Source organism: Ranitomeya variabilis, chromosome 1, assembly GCF_051348905.1.
Source record: "Ranitomeya variabilis isolate aRanVar5 chromosome 1, aRanVar5.hap1, whole genome shotgun sequence".
NCBI lineage: Eukaryota > Metazoa > Chordata > Amphibia > Anura > Dendrobatidae > Ranitomeya > Ranitomeya variabilis.
In genome coordinates this window covers 731,835,860-731,854,700 of record NC_135232.1, presented here as the reverse complement: position 1 = coordinate 731,854,700, position 18,841 = coordinate 731,835,860, and positions in this window count along the sequence as shown.

Here is an 18,841-nt window from a genome sequence, read left to right as displayed (position 1 = left end):
CCTCATCAATGCCCTGCCATACTAGGCCGAACATCCCAACTGGCATCCCAAACCTTTTTATTATTTTATTATTAACCCCCACAATTGACAAAGACTGGTGCGTGCCCCTGGTCAGACCATACCAGCATTCTGAACCGCCGTGCACCAGTACCGTCACTGCAGCTGCCCAGCCGGGATTGCACAGATCTCCTGTGTGTTGGTCTGTGCAAGGGCCTTAAGAAATGGATACTAAACTGAGCAGGAGGATCCGCTATTTTGTATGAACTTTTTACTTTGTGTTTTCACTTTGTGCTAGAAAAGGCTGTTCTTTAGTTTGATTTCCTGAGCGGTTTATGCAGTTCTAATAAACCTGCCTGGACATTTTAATGAAACCGCTTCCTGTGCCTACCTCAACTGCAGCTGAGTGAATAGAAACCTGTACACTCACCAAAATCATCCTTCCATCTATAGGGGGCAGTAGGTTTCTTAAAAAACTATGGCTGCTTCTATGACTACCACACAGGTTGTCATCCAGCTTTCCTAAACATTTATTTTCAATCAAGAGGCTAAATATCCAACCTGGTACGATAATTCCCACATTCATTTGTTACAATGTCCCAGTGTACAACATCCATTATGTATCATTAGAACACATCTCTCTCTTTTTACCATAGTTTGTTACAATTTTGCAGAGGATTGTCTGGAGAGGATACGTAATTGTGGGAATGTTCAAAAATGTTCCTATTAGCTGACAAGCAGAGATCTTGAAACTCATGATGTGCATGTTGTGTATAATAGTAATGTGACAACTGTTATTTACATTAAGAAAATAAACATTTATAAACCGCTAAAAAGAATAAATTAAAAAAAAGTGTCCTTTTTGCCTTAAGGCTATGTGCACACGATGCGTTTTTGATGCAAGTAAATGGCCCAAAAACACAATGGAATACCAAAGCAAGGTAATTCAATGAGAATCCTGAAGTGTTGTGCACATGATCAATAAATTTCCGTCTGTATTTGCAGCATTTTATTTTCTGCAGCATGTCTATTCTTTTTGTGTTTCTGCAGCGTTTTTGACTCAACTTCAATGAGTCAGTCAAATCTGCAGCAAAAGTGCAGGTGTAAAAAGGTTTGTGTATTTGCTGCCAAAAACACTGCAAATTGTCAAAGTGAAATGCTGTAAGAAGGAGGAAGAGTGTGTGGGCGGAGAATATGTGTGTGTGTGTGTGTGTGTGTGTGCGTGTGCGTGTGCGTGTACGTGTGCGTGTGTGTGTGGAAAATGTGTGTGTGGAAAATATAAATGTGTCAATGTGTGTGGGCGGAGAATATGTGTGTGTGTCTGTGTGTGTGGGTGGAGAATGTGTGTGTGTCTCTGTGTGTGGGCAGAAAATGTGTGTGTGTCTCTGTGTGTGGGTGGAGAATGTGTGTGTTTGTCTGTGTGAGCGGAGAATATGTGTGTGTCTCTGTGTGTGGGCGGAGAATATGTGTGTGTGTGTCTCTGTGTGTGTGTGGAAAATGTGTGTGTGTGTGTCTGTGTGTGGGCGGAGAATATGTGTGTGTCTCTGTGTGTGGGTGGAGAATGTGTGTGTTTGTCTGTGTGAGCGGAGAATATGTGTGTGTCTCTGTGTGGGCAGAGAATATGTGTGTGTGTGTCTCTGTGTGTGGGCGGAAAATGTGTGTGTGTGTGTCTGTGTGTGGGCGGAGAATATGTGTGTGTCTCTGTGTGTGGGTGGAGAATGTGTGTGTTTGTCTGTGTGAGCGGAGAATATGTGTGTGTCTGTGTGTGTCGCTGTGTGTGGGCGGAGAATGTGTTTGTCTGTGTGGGCGGAGAATATGTGCATGTTTGTCTGTGTGTGTGTGGGTGGAGAATAAGTGTGTGTGTCTCTGTGTGTGGGCGGAGAATATGTGTGTGTATGTGTGTCTGTGTGTGTCTCTGTGTGTGGAGAATATGTGCGTGTGTCTCTGTGTGTGGGCGAAGAATATGTGCGTGTGTCTCTGTGTGTGGGTGGAGAATATGTGTGTGTCTCTGTGTGTGAGCGAAGAATATGTGTGTCTCTGTGTGTGGGCGGAGAATATGTGCGTGTGTCTCTGTGTGGGTGGAGAATATGTGCGTGTGTCTCTGTATGTGGGCGGAGAATATGTGCGTGTGTCTCTGTGGGTGGAGAAAATGTGCGTGTATCTCTGTGTGTGGAGAATATGTGCGTGTGTCTCTGTGTGTGAGCAGAGAATATGTGCGTGTGTCTCTGTGGGTGGAGAATATGTCTATAACAACTCTGCTGGCATCACGGCATGGCCTCTCATCTCTCACACTCTTACCCACTGCTCCAGGCCATGATGTGGTTTCTGTTTCATGCCAGCTCCATGTTCTGTGTCTCTACTCTCTGCATGCTTCCTGGCTGTGTGTATAGGGGGGCAGCGCCTGAACTCTCTGGATCTTATAGGAATCAGGTGCACCTGTCTAATCTGTTCCTGACCAATTGCCAGGAGGCCTCCAGTATTTAGTGCAGCTCCACCCAGTGGTCTGGGCCTGTGCAATGTGTTAGCTCAGTTTGTATTTAGCTGCTGAGTTTGCCAGGCCTTCCTCTGAGTTACTGCCTCTCTGGAGGCTTTTCTCTGTGCTATTGCCTTGGTCTTGTTGTCCGCCCTCCAGGAGGCAGAATATCCTGGTCCCTATGTCTTTGTCTTTGTTTCTTGTCTTGTTCCATTTCCTTGTCTGAACTTAGTCTTATCTCGGTCTCCTTGTCTGTGGCTTCCTTCCCTGCTGTGTCTTTCCTCGTGTTCTCAGTCTGCTTACACGCTGCACTCTTGTGGCTCTGCCTGCTCTGTACCTTTGTGGCTTTACCTCTGCTCCGCACTCCTGCGGTTCTGCTCCTTTCTACTCTGCTTAGCTTCTGCAGCTGCCGTAATCTCTTGCTGCAGCTCCTCTCCGCATTCCTTGCGGTTCTGCTCTGCTGCTGCAGTTATCCCTTGCTGCAGCTCCTCTCCACATTCCTTGTGGCTCCACTCTGCTTAGCTTCTGCTGCTGCAGTTATCCCTTGCGGCAGCTCCTCTCCACATTCCTTGTGGCTCTGCTCTGCTTAGCTTCTGCAGAAATCTCTTGCTGCAGCTCCTCTCAGCATTCCTTGCGGTTACGCTCTGCTTAGCTTCTGTTGCTACACTATCTCTTGCTGCTCTACCATTCCTATCCACAGCCTTGTGGTTCTCTTCCTGTGTGAACAGGTCCCAACCTGTTCCTTCATTCTCCTTTCCTTCTGGCTTGTTTCCGTACCTGCATCTCCTGTGTGAACAGGTCCCAACCTGTTCCTTCATACCTCATTCCTTCCTGCTTGTTTCCTTTCCTGCACCTCCTGTGTGAACAGGTCCCTACCTGTTCCTTCATATTTCATATCCGTTCCTGCACCTCCAGTGTGAACAGGTCCCTACCTGTTCCTTCATACACCACATCAACCAGTCCTGTGTTCTCTGCCGTGCCTACCAATCCAGTGTTTCTGCCAGTCCTGCCGTTCCTGCCGTGCCTTCCAGTCCTGTGTTCCTGCCGTCCTAGCCATTCTTGTGTTTCCTGCCGTCCCTGCCAGTCCTGTGTTCCTGCCACCCCTGTGTTCTCTGCCAGCCCTGTGTTCTCTGCCATGTCTCTGCCAGCCCTGTGTCTCAGCCGTGCCAGCCTACTCGTCTGAGTTTCAGCCGAGCTCTTCTGCCAGTCCTGCCTGATGCCCGCACCAATCCTGGTGTTCCTGTCTCCCAAGTGGGATCAGCAGCCACAGCCAGTACTAATGTATAGGTGTCTTATAGACGCCTCTCCATTTCTAACCTGTGGGCTTGATGTCACCTGACAATACAAAGGTGACATTAACCCCACAAATATGGACCCCACTTGCCACCGCTACAGGGCAAGTGGGAAGAGCGAGTCTAAGTGCCAGAACTGGCGCATCTATAAGATGTTTTTAGCTGGGGATGCCAATATCCATGGCCCCTTTCCAGGCTTTTAATATCAGCCCGCAGCTGTCTGCCTAGCCTTTGCTGGTTCGATTTTATAGGGGGACCCAATGTCAATTTTTTCTGGGGTTCCCCTCTACACTAGCCAGTAAAGGCTAAGCAAACAGCTGTGAGCTGATATTAATAGCCTGGGAACCTTTGGCTATTGGCTCCTTCCCAGAATATTACAGCCCTCAGCCGTCGGCTTTCCCTCTGTTGGTTATGAAAATTATGGGGGAGCCCATGCAATTTTTTTTTTCAATTTTTTGAAAAGTAAACAGATATTGCATTTCACGCAGATTTCTAGCAGTTGCTTTTTTGTTACAACATATGTAGGTCAATTATGTTAATGCTCCTACATAGGCTTGTGAATATGTGTGTGTATGTCTTTATTTAATATTAATGAGGGTATCTGGCTGAAGAGGTTGAACAAGGAAATTACATCTCAATTCTTTTTTTTTTATAATATACTGTATCTTTATTGAGCTCTATGGATTTACGAAAACGCATAAAAAACTAGCATATTGTCAGCTGTGTTTTTCTGCCAAGAGATGCAGAAACCTTGCAGAAATTTCTGCAAGCAAATATGCAACGTGCGCACATAGCCTAAGAACTCCTCTGCCTCTTTGTTGCTGGTGGAAAAATTCTGCCCTAAAACATGTTTTAATTAGTGTAATTATGCTGATACTGTGAGCAGCAAGACTACGGATCGTCAGAAACTCAATAGAATTGATTTTTTTTACCTGCTCAATTATTCCTACACTCCCCGGTACTGAGTTTTACGTTCCAGCGCCAAGCAAAGGATTAAAAGTGTTCTACCTTTTGACTTCTTATTGACAAAACTCAGACACTTCTCTGACCCAATCTACAAAATAAAACCTTCAGATTTTACTTATCCTACCCGCCACTTGGGATTGTAAAGTGCTAAAAAAGTGAAAAGCATTGAGCACCTTGTAACCTGAAGTGATCTCAACGACAGCTGTCAATAATGAAAGAGAAATCTACAATCACTAAAATACATTTGAATATGTGAGATTAGTGTAACAAAATATCAGCATTAATAGTGACTACTATAATACTGCCCCTAGATACAAGAATATAACTACTATAATACTGCTCCTATGTACAGGAATATAACTGCTATAATACTGCCCCTATGTACAATAATATAACTACTATAATACTGCCCCTAGATACAAGAATATAACTACTATAATACTGCTCCTATGCACAAGAATATAACTACTATAATACTGCTCCTATGTACAAGAATATAACTACTAGAATACTGCTCCTATGTACAGGAATATAACTACTATAATACTGCCCCTATGTACAAGAATATAACTACTATAACACTGCCCCTAGATACAAGAATATAACTACTATAATACTGCTCCCATGCACAAGAATATAACTACTATAATACTGCTCTTATACACAAGAATATAACTACTATAATACTGCTTCTATGTACAAGAATACAACTACTATAATACTGCACCCTATGTACAAGAATATAACTACTATAATACTGCTCCTATGTACAAGAATATAACTACTATAATACTGCTCCTACTGTATGTACAAGAATATAACTACTATAATACTGCCCCTATGTACAAGAATATAACTACTATAATACTGCCCCAAAGAACAAGAATATAACTAATACAATACTGCCCCTATGCACAAGAATATAACTACTACAATACTGCCCCTATGTACAAGAATATAATTACTATAATACTGCCCCTATGTACAAGAATATAACTATTATAATACTGCCTCCTATGTGCAAGAATATAATTACTATAATACTGCCCCTATGTACAAGAATATAACTACTATAATACTGCTCCTATGTACAAGAATACAACTACTATAATACTGCCCCTATGTACAAGAATATAACTACTATAATACTGCCCCTATGCGCAAGAATATAACTACTATAATACTGCTCCTATGCGCAAGAATATAACTACTATAACACTGCTCCTATGTACAAGAATATAGCTACTATAATACTGCTCCTATGTACAAGAATATAACTACTATAATACTGCCCCTATGTACAAGAATATAACTAATATAATACTGCCTCCTATGTGCAAGAATATAACTACTATAATACTGCTCCTATGTACAAGAATATAACTACTATAACACTGCCCCTATGTACAAGAGTATAACTACTATAATACTGCCCCTATGTACAAGAATATAACTACTATAATACTGCCCCTATGTACAAGAATATAACTAATATAATACTGCCTCCTATGTGCAAGAATATAACTACTATAATACTGCTCCTATGTACAAGAATATAACTACTATAACACTGCCCCTATGTACAAGAGTATAACTACTATAATACTGCCCCTATGTACAAGAATATAACTACTATAATACTGCTCCTATGTACAAGAATATAACTACTATAATATTGCTCCTATGTACAAGAATAAAACTACTATAATACTGCCTCTAGGTATATCTTTATTGTAATTTTACCCACTTTTTGTTTAGGATCATAGGAAATTCATTGTCCCTGAGGGCCTGTAAATTACAGATTACTTTCCCCCCCATCCCCCTCCCATTTTTCTGAACAAACCAAACACCTTGCGAGCTCCTTGATTTCAGTTCTATAGATCAGACCATGAATTATGGAGTGGCCTTGCTGTCATACACTTAGCAATATTAAATTAGATTTTCAATTCCCACTACATCCCGCTTTCTGTTCTCCTTAATCATTTTTGTGATAACAGCTGGTATTCAGTCAGCAGGAAATAAAGGCAATAGCAGTGACGTTCCTCCATCCTTGGCTCATGACGTGATTGCCACATAAACCGATGGTGGAGATTGAAGATGCTAATAGACAACCCAAAGATGCGGCAATGTGCGACACAGAAGGAAGAGAGTGATTAACTGGAGGGAGACCGTGTCCTGTAGCAACAACAAAGCTGTTTTGTACCAGTATCACAGGTGACCGTGAAAAGGTTGGAAATGCTTAAATTATTAGATTACTTAGATTATAAGGGATCTTTTCATCACTTCAAGGCAAATAGTATGTACTAGAATAAAGCAAATTTTTCTAAACTTTATAAAACGTACATGATAAGATGTCACCAATCAAGTAAATTGCTTATCCTGTACTGATCCCGAGTTACATCCTGTATTATACTCCAGAGCTGCACTCACTATTCTGCTGGTGCACTCACTATGTACATACATTACATTACTGATCCTGTACTGATCCTGAGTCACATCCTGTATTACACTCCAAAGCTGCACTCACTATTCTGCTGGTGCAGTCACTGTGTACATACATTACATTACTGATCCTGAGTTACATCCTGTTTTATACTCCAGAGCTGCACTCACTATTCTGCTGGTGCAGTCACTGTGTACATACATTACATTACTGATCCTGAGTTATCTCCTGTATTATACCCCAGAGCTGCACTCACTATTCTGCTGGTGCAGTCACTGTGTACATACATTACTGATCCAGTACTGATCGTGAGTTAAATCCTGTATTATACTCCAGAGCTGCACTCACTATTCTGCTGGTGCAGTCACTGTGTACATACATTACATTACTGATCCTGAGTTACATTCTGTTTTATACTCAAGAGCTGCATTCACTATTCTGCTGGTGCAGTCACTGTGTACACGCATTACTGATCCAGTACTGATCATGAGTTAAATCCTGTATTATACTCCAGAGCTGCACTCACTATTCTGCTGGTGCAGTCACTGTGTACATACATTACATTACTGATCCTGAGTTACATCCTGTATTATATTCCAGAGCTACCCTCACTATTCTGCTGGCGCAGTCACTGTGTACATACATTACGTTACTGATCCTGAGTTACATTCTGCATTATACTCCAGAGCTGCACTCACTCTTCTGCTGGTGCAATCACTGTATACATACATTACTGATCCTGATTTACATCCTGTATTATACCCCAGAGCTGCACTCACTATTCTTCTGGTGCAGTCACTGTGTAAATACATTACATTACTGATCGTGAGTTACATCCTGTATTATCCTCCAGAGCTGCACTCACTATTCTGCTGGTGCAGTCACTGTGTACTTACATTACATTACTGATCCTGAGTTACATGCTCTATTATACTCCAGAGCTGCACTCACTATTCTGCTGGTGCAGTCACTGTGTACAAACATTACATTACTGATCCTGAGTTACGTCTTGACGGTATCTGTAAGGGACTGTACAGAGCGCAGCATCAATCACACATAGTATTTTAGCCTATTGTCATGAATCCCAATGGCTAGGGATAGCAAGGGACAAGCAAAGTCATACAAAATAACGGACGAGCTCTAGGGTGATGGAACCTGGGCTGACCGCTGCCCTACGCCTGACAAACGCAACTAGAGATAGCCAGGGAGCGTGCCTACGTTGGTTCTAGACGCCACGCACCAGCCTAAGAGCTAACTAGTACTGCAGAGAAAATAAAGACCTCACTTGCCTCCAGAGGAATGAACCCCAATAGGTATAGTTGCCCCCCACATGTATTGACGGTGAAAATGAGAGGAAGGCACACACATAGAGATGATATATATAGGTTCAGCAAATTGAGGCCCGCTGTAAACTAAAAAGCAGAATGATACAAAAGGGGTCTGAGCGGTCAGCAAAAAACCCTAATCAAAAAAACCATCCTGAGATTACAAGAACCCATGTGCCAACTCATGGCACATGGGGAGAACCTCAGTCCACTAGAGCACCAGCTAGCATAGAGACATAATAAGCAAGCTGGACAAAAAAAAACCAAACAACTGAAAATCAGCACTTAGCTTATCCTGAAAGATCTGGGAGCAGGTAGGCAGGAACCAAACAGAGCACATCTGAATACATTGATAGCCGGCAAGGGAATGACAGAAAGGCCAGGTAAAATAGGAAACACCCAGCCTCTGATGGACAGGTGGAAACCAAAGGCCGCAACCCACCAAAGTCACCCAGTACCAGCAGTAACCACCAGAGGGAGCCCACAAACAGAATCCACAACAGCCTATACTCTGTAAACAGAGGAAAACAATGTAGCTTATCTCAGTGACCTCCATCCCCCTGGGATAAGTAATATCATCTAAAGGGAAATATGAAGGGGCCGCCATCCTAGATAATTTGCATAAACACAGTAGAAATGTTTCTTTAGCCTGGTGGCTGACGAGGATGTGTATGTGCGCAGGTAGAGCGGCGGCGCGGCACACAATACACAGATTCGCCGGCTCAGCAGTCCTTTTTATATTATATATAGAAGCATTTCAAAGCCTCAAAGACAAAACAAGAAACAAACTTGTAACGCGTCAGCGTCAGAGAAAAGAAACTTCTGCTTATCTAGACTAAACACACCTCATGTATCGTCAGTGCCAGAACTGTGGGCTAATACAAAGAGATCCCACATCATAGGCGAGTACAAAGCGCGTTTCAAGACCGAAGAATCGTTTAATGAAACAATATATCGGCAATTGTTTACAGAGGCTCATTCAGTTTTGTAAAACTAAATGATGCTATCTGGGAATGGATGCGGGCTGGGTCACATGATCAGAAGCAGAAGTTTATATCCTAAGCTACATTGTTTAAATATTGTAACAAAGTTATGTTAGTCATTTTAGTTTAACTCCTGAAAAATGTACCGTGGTTTGGAGAAAGCTGATCAATTTTAATTAGAGGAAAAGGAGCGAAGGTGCAAGATGATGAGATGGATAATTCTTTGTTGCAGTAAAAGTATTGGTGATGCAACGCATTTCAGGTCCAACTCACTCCTTTCTAAATAGTATTGCAGTTGCCTGATAGATCTGAAGTGCAGGACAAGGTGATCACTCCTTTCTCAGAGTAGAAAACAAGACTGTACAATGAGACTGTCACGCGAAGCTCAGTTTTATCAGAAACGTAACGCATTGCTGGTCAAATTGTAAAAATATTGCAGTTACCTGATAATTATGAATGGCAGAACAGGACAGTGACTCAAGGGAATGCATTTCAGGTCCAACTCACCTATTTGTCAGATACATTACAGGAAGAAATGGAGAAAGAGACTGTTCATGCTTTTTACTAAACTTTATGAGAAGTGCAACACGTTTCAGGTCCAATCATTTTCTTTCTCAATTATGTTGCAGCACAAAACAGAAAACACTGTAAGATGGGGTGATTATTATTATTATATTATTATAATACATTTTTATAGCACAATTTATTCCATGACGGTTTACACGTGGAAGGGGCAAATATAGACAAGTACAATAAACATGAGTAAAACAAGGCACACACAAATACAGAGGGAGAGAGGACTCTGCCCGCAAGGGCTCACAGTCTACAGGGGATGGGTGAGGATACACTAGGAAAGGGTAGAACTGGTTGTGCGGCGGTTCAGTAGACTGGGGATCACTGCAGGCTGTAGCCCTCATCCTCATGTTTATAGTCTTTTCACTAGGCACCGCTCCTAATAGCCAGTTTCCTACTCCACACTGATGAGGGGCAAATACCCCGAAACAGCTGTCTGTGGCTGGATACCATGTTTTGGCATAGGTGGTTTTCCTTTATTGGATGCTGCCCTTCCCGTGGTTGTTCCTTCCCGGTGAAAGACCTGGCTATTCATTGCTTGTGTTGAGAAACACGTGATGGTGTCTCCGAGGCTTTTCTACATCCACTTTTATCAGAAGCGCAAGGCATTTCAGGTCCAACTGAAATACTACAGTTTAAAAAGGAGAAAGAGACTGCATGGGATGCTCAACACAAGGTGAATTTTATCAAGAGTCTTAGTGACCCCTTACTGAAAAGTATTTTAGGTGTTTGATGAGTTAGCAGTACAGAACATGGAGGATTGTTTTTAGTGTTATGTTCTCGAGTGAGTTGCTAGACTATCACAACATTATGGGCTTTTCATCCAGTTCTGGAAATGTTTCTGGTTTGATTGAGGTCTAGAGAGAATTGAAAAAGGTCTTTTGATATCTTGCGATCACACCAATAGAACTGCAAATCGCAGACGTAGGAGGGTCCCTGTCTTTGGGGTGGGAGATTTTGTTCGGCTATTCTGAAAAAATCTTTGTCTTAAAGTTCTATCAAGTAAATTGTCTCCTAAATTTGTTGGTCCACATAAGATAATTCAGTTAACTAATCCTGTGATGGTCAAGCTCCAACTCCCGGTTGAGTGGAGGATTAATTATCCTTCTCTTAAAAAGTTTGAGGGGACGTTGGGTCCTCAGGATATCTTTGAGATTGACTTGGAGGAGGACAAGGAGCATGAGGTGGAGCGTGTTTTGGGTTCCTGACTTGTCAGACGTCGACTGAAATATCTTGTTAAATGGAAAGGTTTCTGTCTGGAGGAAAATTCCTGGGTTGGCATGGAAGTCTTGCATGTGGATCACCTATTTAGGGAGTTCTGACAGCAGCTTTAGCAGTTGGGGATCTCAGTGGGTCCAATGGCCCGTCTTAGATGGAGGGCTACTGTCATGCATTTGGGTTTGAACCCTTGAGCCTGTGCTTTGTGGTCGCTTCTCTGTCTGCTGAGCAACAGCAGATACACCTTTTTATCCTGGTGTTTAGTTTCTTTTATCCTCTTTTTAGGGTATCAGGTGTTTTCATTTACTCATTTGTCTGCCCTATCAAGTTTCTGGTGCAGCTCTATATAACTTCTCCATGCTGGTATTTCCTGCTGGTGATAGTCTCATCTGGATGTCCAGCCATACTGCTGTAGTTTAAGCCAGTCAGTGAAAGACCAGCTAGGGATTATCTGTCTGCTGTTTATGTTCTTTACCTGGCACATATCTTGTTTTATTATTTTTTAGCATACTTTCTCTTCTGTAGGTAATTTGCACTCTGCTCTGCCCTCCTGTTTTATTAGTCATTCAATGCATTTCAGGTCCATCTGATTCCTTGTTTCAGATATATTGCAGCATGGAAAGGAAAAGAGATTGAATGATGGAAAGCCATGATTTTTTTCTAGTGTATCATGGGAAGCTCACGTGAAGCTCAGATTTTTCAGAAATCAATGTGTTTTAGGTAAGCTGCATAAATATGAAGAAAGAGTAGTCACAAGATCAAGTTTCTAGATGCCATTGCAATCTATTCCCTTCATTAAGTGAAACATATCAGTTTCCTTTGCTATTAAGTTCTAGCTTGAGACTCCCATCCTGCCATACAGTGACATTGCCATCCCATTACATTAATATTTCTCCATCACGTAGTGTATAAATACACTACAAGGAGCCCACTTGTACATTTCTTTTTTTGCCGAGTTACAACCCAAAATGTGTCAGGAATATTTTTACAATTGGTACGAGCAAGAACACAGCAAATTTGGGTTACCTCCAGGTTCATGTTGGCACTGGATTTGTCGGACCCATGCTGTTTTTCCAGTTTGCCAACTATATAACACAAGGGCGAACATCTCATTGGTGCAGCTACACAGGGGCCCATCCAGCTCCAGAGAAGCTGGAAGGGAGCATTATGAGGAGCTATTGGACTACAAGGGGCCCATATTCTGTTCTGGTACAGGGGCCTCTTCTGTATGTGTCCACAGGTGGTATAAATGGTTTACCTAGAACACTGTGGCCCCCAATCCCATTGGGTCCTGACATCAGTTTAGCACTTTATTTCTGCACTTTTTCTCTACAAGACATACAGTACTTTCTCCAGCAGAAGACAACAGTGGCAGCCACTATTGCGGTTCCTTGTACTCTTTGCAGACTGCAGGGCCCACTGTGGCCCCTGCTCACAATTACTGAAGAAAGAGATCACTTTCCAATAACTGGCTTGTCTGTTACTTTTTCTCTTGGATAGAGATATCCCAAGATGCATGGTATAAGACGATTAAAAAAAAAATGGTGTTATTCTCCCGGGCGCTGGTTATGCTATAGGTGTCTACATGACAATATATCTAATTTCTAAACTGAAGTTCTTCCTGAGGTTAGACTGGTGATGGTGTCGGTCGTGCCGGTCCCCTGAGCACTACAAATCACGGCTGGCACCTCTGACCAGCCGTACGGTAATTTCTCAGCTTCTCGGCTGCTCTATGATCTTACTTCTTGCAGTCGCCTCTTAATCATTCTCCGAGACTTCTGATCCTTGCACCCAGGAAGAACTTTGGTGACTTGATGCCACTTGAAAGTGGTGCAGTCCTCAGATGGATTGTGTGTGTCTCTTTCATGGCTCGATATTGTGGTTGTGCCGGGTCAATGTGTGGTCAAGGGCAAAAAGGTCAAGTCATTCCTTCATGATGAGCCTCAATTTCTCTGAGTCCCCCTCTCCTATAGGCAGCAGCAATCGTACGGGGGGGGGGGGGTTTACTGACAGAGGGAACTGAATACATGAGTGCGCTGCCACTGTGAATGCTCCCATCTCCCGGTATATGCCGATCCTTGGCCGACAGGGTCCCAGTGGGCTCCTCTTTGCTTTCGACTTTTCCTCATTGCCTTTGAAGAGCGACAAATTTTTATTTCTTTGAAAGCTTGTTTTTTGCTTTACAAGTTGTAGGTTTGTTCATTGCGTTTTGGGGTACATACGCTTTCTTTATCTTTTTTTATTCCATTTTTTGGGAGAGAGCATGACCAAAAAATATAGATTTCACGATAAAGACTTTTTTGTGGGTGTTCACCATGTGGAGTAAATATGATAATATTTTATTACTTCAGACATTTATCCACAGCGAGATTTTGGTGTTTGTTTTATTTATTTACACATGTTTTTAGCTCCCAGAGTCCAGTACTCGCCATCACTTGTGCAATACTGATGTACTGAGGTGTATTGTAAACAGGGCCGCACTGGCCATTGGCTAAATCTGGCAACTGCCATTTGGCCGATCTGGCCATGACCCGCACTGACTATGACACTGCTAACAGCTATTGTAGAGCACGGACCACCTGCTTTATGTTGGAACCATCATACTCTATGGGGGGCTGTGTAGAGACCATCATTCTCTACAGGGTGCTGTGTGAGGACCATCATACATTATAGGGAGGCTGTGTGGGAACCATCATACTCTAAAGGGGTTGTGTGGGGACCATCATTCTCTATGGGTGGCTGTGTAGGTACCATCATATTTTATGGGGGGGCTGTGTGGGAACCATCATATTCTATGGGGGGCTGTGTGGGGACCATCATATTTTATGGGGGGCTGTGTGGGGAACATCATTCTCTAGGGGGGCTTTGTGGGGACATCATACATTATGTGTGGTCAAACATACCCTATGGGGGCTGTGGTGGGCATCATACTATGTTGGGAGATTTGGTGGATATCATACTGTGTGGGGGGGCTGTGGTGACTATCTTACAGTGTGGGGTGCAATCATAAGGTGTAGGAATGTAGGGACATCATACTGTGTGGGGGTATTTTCAGTGAACCATACTCTATCAGGGCCATGGAAGGAAATGAGAACATGAAGGGGCTTCATTAGGAAAAAATATCTTTGTGAATGCTACAAAACATATCCATCTCATCTCAAAATTATTACACTAAAGGGGCACTAGGGGTCATTATCATAAGGAGGCACAATGGGGGATTTCTATCATTATAGGGGAAGCAAGGAGGCATTATTACTATTATAATTATTATTATTATTATTATTAAGAAAGCATGGAAGGGTTCTATTATAATAGGGAGGCACTGTATTGTGTGGGGCGCAGGAGGAGGTTACTTTTACCTTAAAGAGGTAGAGGGGGCAATGTATTGTGTGGGGCACAAGAGGAGGGTACTATTACTGTATAGGTGCACCCGGGGGCAATGTATTGTGTGGGGCACAGGAGGGAGGGTATTATTACTTTATAGAGGCACAGAGGTGCAATGTATTGTGTGGGGCACTGGAGGGGGGTACTATTGCTTTACAGAGGCACTGGGGGGTCAGTGTATTGTGTGGGGCACAGGAGGGTAGTACTATTACTTTATAGAGGCAGAGGAGGCAATGTATTGTGTGGGGCATGGGAGGAGGGTACTATTACTTTATAGGGGCACCGGGAGGCCAACGTATTGTGTGGGGCACAGGAGGGGATTACTATTACTGTATAGAGGCTCAGGAGGCAATGTAATGTGTGGGCCATGGAAGAAGAGTACTATTACTTTATAGGGGCACCGGAGGCAATGTATTGTGTGGGGCACTGGAGGAGGGTACTATTATTTTATAGGGGCACCGGGGGTAATGTATTATGTGGGGTACAGGAGGGAGGGTACTATTACTTTCTAGAGGTAGAGGGGGAAGTGTTTTGTGTGGGGCACAGGAGGAGGGTACTATGACCCCTGGCAAAAATTATGGAATCACCCGCCTTGGAGGATGTTCATTCAGTTGTTTAACTTTGTAAAAAAAAAGCAGATCACAGACATGGCACAAAACTAAAGTAATTTCAAATGGCAACTTTCTGGCTTTAAGAAAGACTAAAAGAAATCAAGAACAAAACATGTGGTAGTCAGTAATGGTTACTTTTTTTAACCAAGCAAAGGGAAAAAATTATAGAATCACTCAATTCTGAGGAAAAAATTATGGAATCACCCTGTAAATTTTCATACCCAAAAATAACACCTGCATCAAATTAGATCTACTCGTTAGTCTGCATCTAAAAAGGAGTGATCATACCTTGGAGAGCTGTTGCACCAAGTGGACTTGTACCAAAAAATTACCGCACACTCAGAACCGGTATGATGCAAATGTATTTGACAAGTTTATTGTGTTCACAAACCAGGTTGCCACAAAGGAAAATGTGCAGATAGAAACCCAACGTTTTGACCCTCCCGGGTCTTATTCATGGGGTTACTTGGTGCACGATTAAACACACATACGAGTGGCAGGCGTGGGGCAGGATATATCCCTTGGCACATAAACTGTCGCTTAACAGGGAACAAGATGGGGACATATAGATTCTCAACGGAACATGATTATCCAATAAGGAGGCCGTCACGTTTGCGGTGGGCCTGTATAATCCTGGATATCCTGTGTGGGCGGCGCTCCCGTGTCCTGTCAAGTGTGGCACGCAAGAAAGGGGATATCTTGTATAAGCGGCGCTCCCGCGCCCTGCTGTTGCCCAACTTTTTTTTAACCAAGCAAAGGGAAAAAATTATGGAATCACTCAATTCTGAGGAAAAAATTATGGAATCACCTTGTAAATTTTCATACCCAAAAATAACACCTGCATCAAATTAGATCTGCTCATTAGTCTGCATCTAAAAAAGAGTGATCATACCTTGGAGAGCTGTTGCACCAAGTGGACTGACATGAATCATGGCTCCAACACGAGAGATATCAATTGAAACAAAGGAGAATATTATCAAACTCTTAAAAGAGGGTAAATCATCACGCAATGTTGCAAAAGATGTTGGTTGTTCACAGTCAGCTGTGTCTAACATCTGGACCAAATACAAACAACATGGGAAGGTTGTTAAAGGCAAACATACTAGTAGACCAAGGAAGACATCAAAGCATCAAGACTGGAAACTTAAAGCAATATGTCTACAAGACAGGAAATGCACAACAAAACAAATGAGGAACGAATGGGTGGAAACTGGATTCAATATCAGTGACCAAACTGTACATACAGAAAAGCTAAATGAAAGCCATCATTAACACCTAAACAGAAATAAGCAAGGTTACAATGGACTAAGGAAAAGCAATCGTCGACTGTGGATGACTGGATGAAGTCATATTCAGTGATGAATCGCAAATCTGCATTGGGCAAGGCGATTATGCTGGAACTTTTGTTTGGCGCTGTTCCAATGAGATTTATAAAGATGACTGCCTGAAGAGAACATGCAAATTTCCACAGTCATTGAGGATAAGGGGCTGCATGTCAGGTAAAGGCACTGGGGAGATGGCTGTCATTACATCTTCAATAAATCAACACGTTTATGTTGATATTTTGGACACTTTTCTTATCCCATCAATTGAAAGGATGTTTGGGGATGATGAAATCATTTTTCAAGATGATAATGCATCCTGCCATAGAGCAAAAACTGTGAAAACATTCCTTGAAAAAAGACACATAAGGTCAATGTCATGGCCTGCAAATAGTCCGGATCTCAATCCAATTGAAAATCTTTGGTGGAAGTTGAAGAAAATGGTCCATGACAAGGCTCCAACCTGCAAAGCTGATCTGGCAACAGCAATCAGAGAAAGTTGGAGCCAGATTGATGAAGAGAACTGTCTGACACTCATTAAGTCCATGCCTCAGAGACTGCAAGCTGTTATAAAAGCCAGAGGTGGTGCAACAAAATACTAGTGATGTTTTGGAGTGTTTGTTTGTTTGTTTGTTTTTCATGATTCCATAATTTTTTCCTCAGAATTGAGTGATTACATAATTTTTCCCCTATGCTTGGTTAAAAAAAGTAACCATTACTGACTACCAGATTATTTGTTCTTGATTTCTTTTACTGTTTCTTAAAGCCAGAAAGTTGCCATTTGAAATGACTTTAGTTTTGTGCTAAGTCTGTGATCTGCTTTTTTCTACAAAATTAAACAACTGAATGAACATCCTCCAAGGCCGGTGATTCCATAATTTTTGCCAGGGGTTGTATTACTTTATAGATGCACAGAGGGGCATTATTTCTGCCTAAGGCCCTGATTATAGCACTGTGTGGTTTGTGCAGATGTGTGGAAATGTGATGAGGGGGCTGGAAAGCAGAAAGACAAAGAAGAGGTCATGACTGTCCGGGCCAAGAGGAAAATGAAAGGGAAAATGACTGACCACGATTATCACAAACGTCAGTGGTGAGATCCCGTGCAGTCAGCAGCATGGGTAGGGGTGCTTTGAAATGCCCGGCTGAATTTCAGGTCAGTTATTAATCAGAGCTCAGATGCACGCAGACCGCTCCTCATGCACATCTATGTACAGATATATAAGGTTTGGATACATTGTTGCTTTGTAGCAGGATGTGTACAATTGTTAAAATATAACTTTTAATTAAACAAGATAAATATATTACCACCAATTACCCCCTGCGGAACCGATAGGGGCTGGAAAAGACTCACACTCAGAGGCGTAGCTAGGGTTTCAACTTAGGGGGGGCGCGAAACATCTGAGTGGGCCCCTAACCAGCTAACCCTGATTACAGTTACGGTTGCACACTCTAATTGTGAATATAGGAGAACCTCAGAATATAATCGCACTGTTATTGAAAATAAATCTATATGCAAAAACGAACGTTGACTTTACCGCCATATTGTGACCATATGCAACTTTGATGGTCACAATACTCTGAGTGCCCCTATAAGAATGATGCTTAAGTGCCCACTTAACATTTAATAATGTCCCCTAAGTTCCCCCATGTACTGCTCCATTATACACAGTATGGTGAGCTTAAAGTTTCCCTATACACAGTCTAAGGCCCCCACAGCTCCCCTATACACCGTATGATGTTCTCACTGCTCCCCTTTACACAGTATAAGGCCCCCACAGCTCCCCTATACACAGTATGATGATTCTATAACTCCCCTATACACCGTATGATGTTCCCAATGCTCCCCTATACACAGTAAAATGCTGACAGAACTCCACTATAGAAAGTATAATGCCTCCCAGAGCTCCCCTATATACAGTGTAATGGGCCAACAGCTCCCATATGCACAATATGCCTTCACAGCTCCCTTGTACACAGTATGATGGGCCCGCAGCTCCCTTATACACAGTATGATGGACCCGCAGTTCCCTATACACAGTATGATGGGTCCACAGCTCCCTTATACAGAGTATGATGGACTCGCAGCTCCCGTATACACAGTATGATGGACCCGCAGCTCCCTTATACACAGTATGATGGACCCGCAGCTCCCTTATACAGAGTATGATGGGCCCGCAGCTCCCTTATACAGAGTATGATGAGCCCACAGCTCCCTTATACACAGTATGATGGGCCCGCAGCTCCCGTATACACA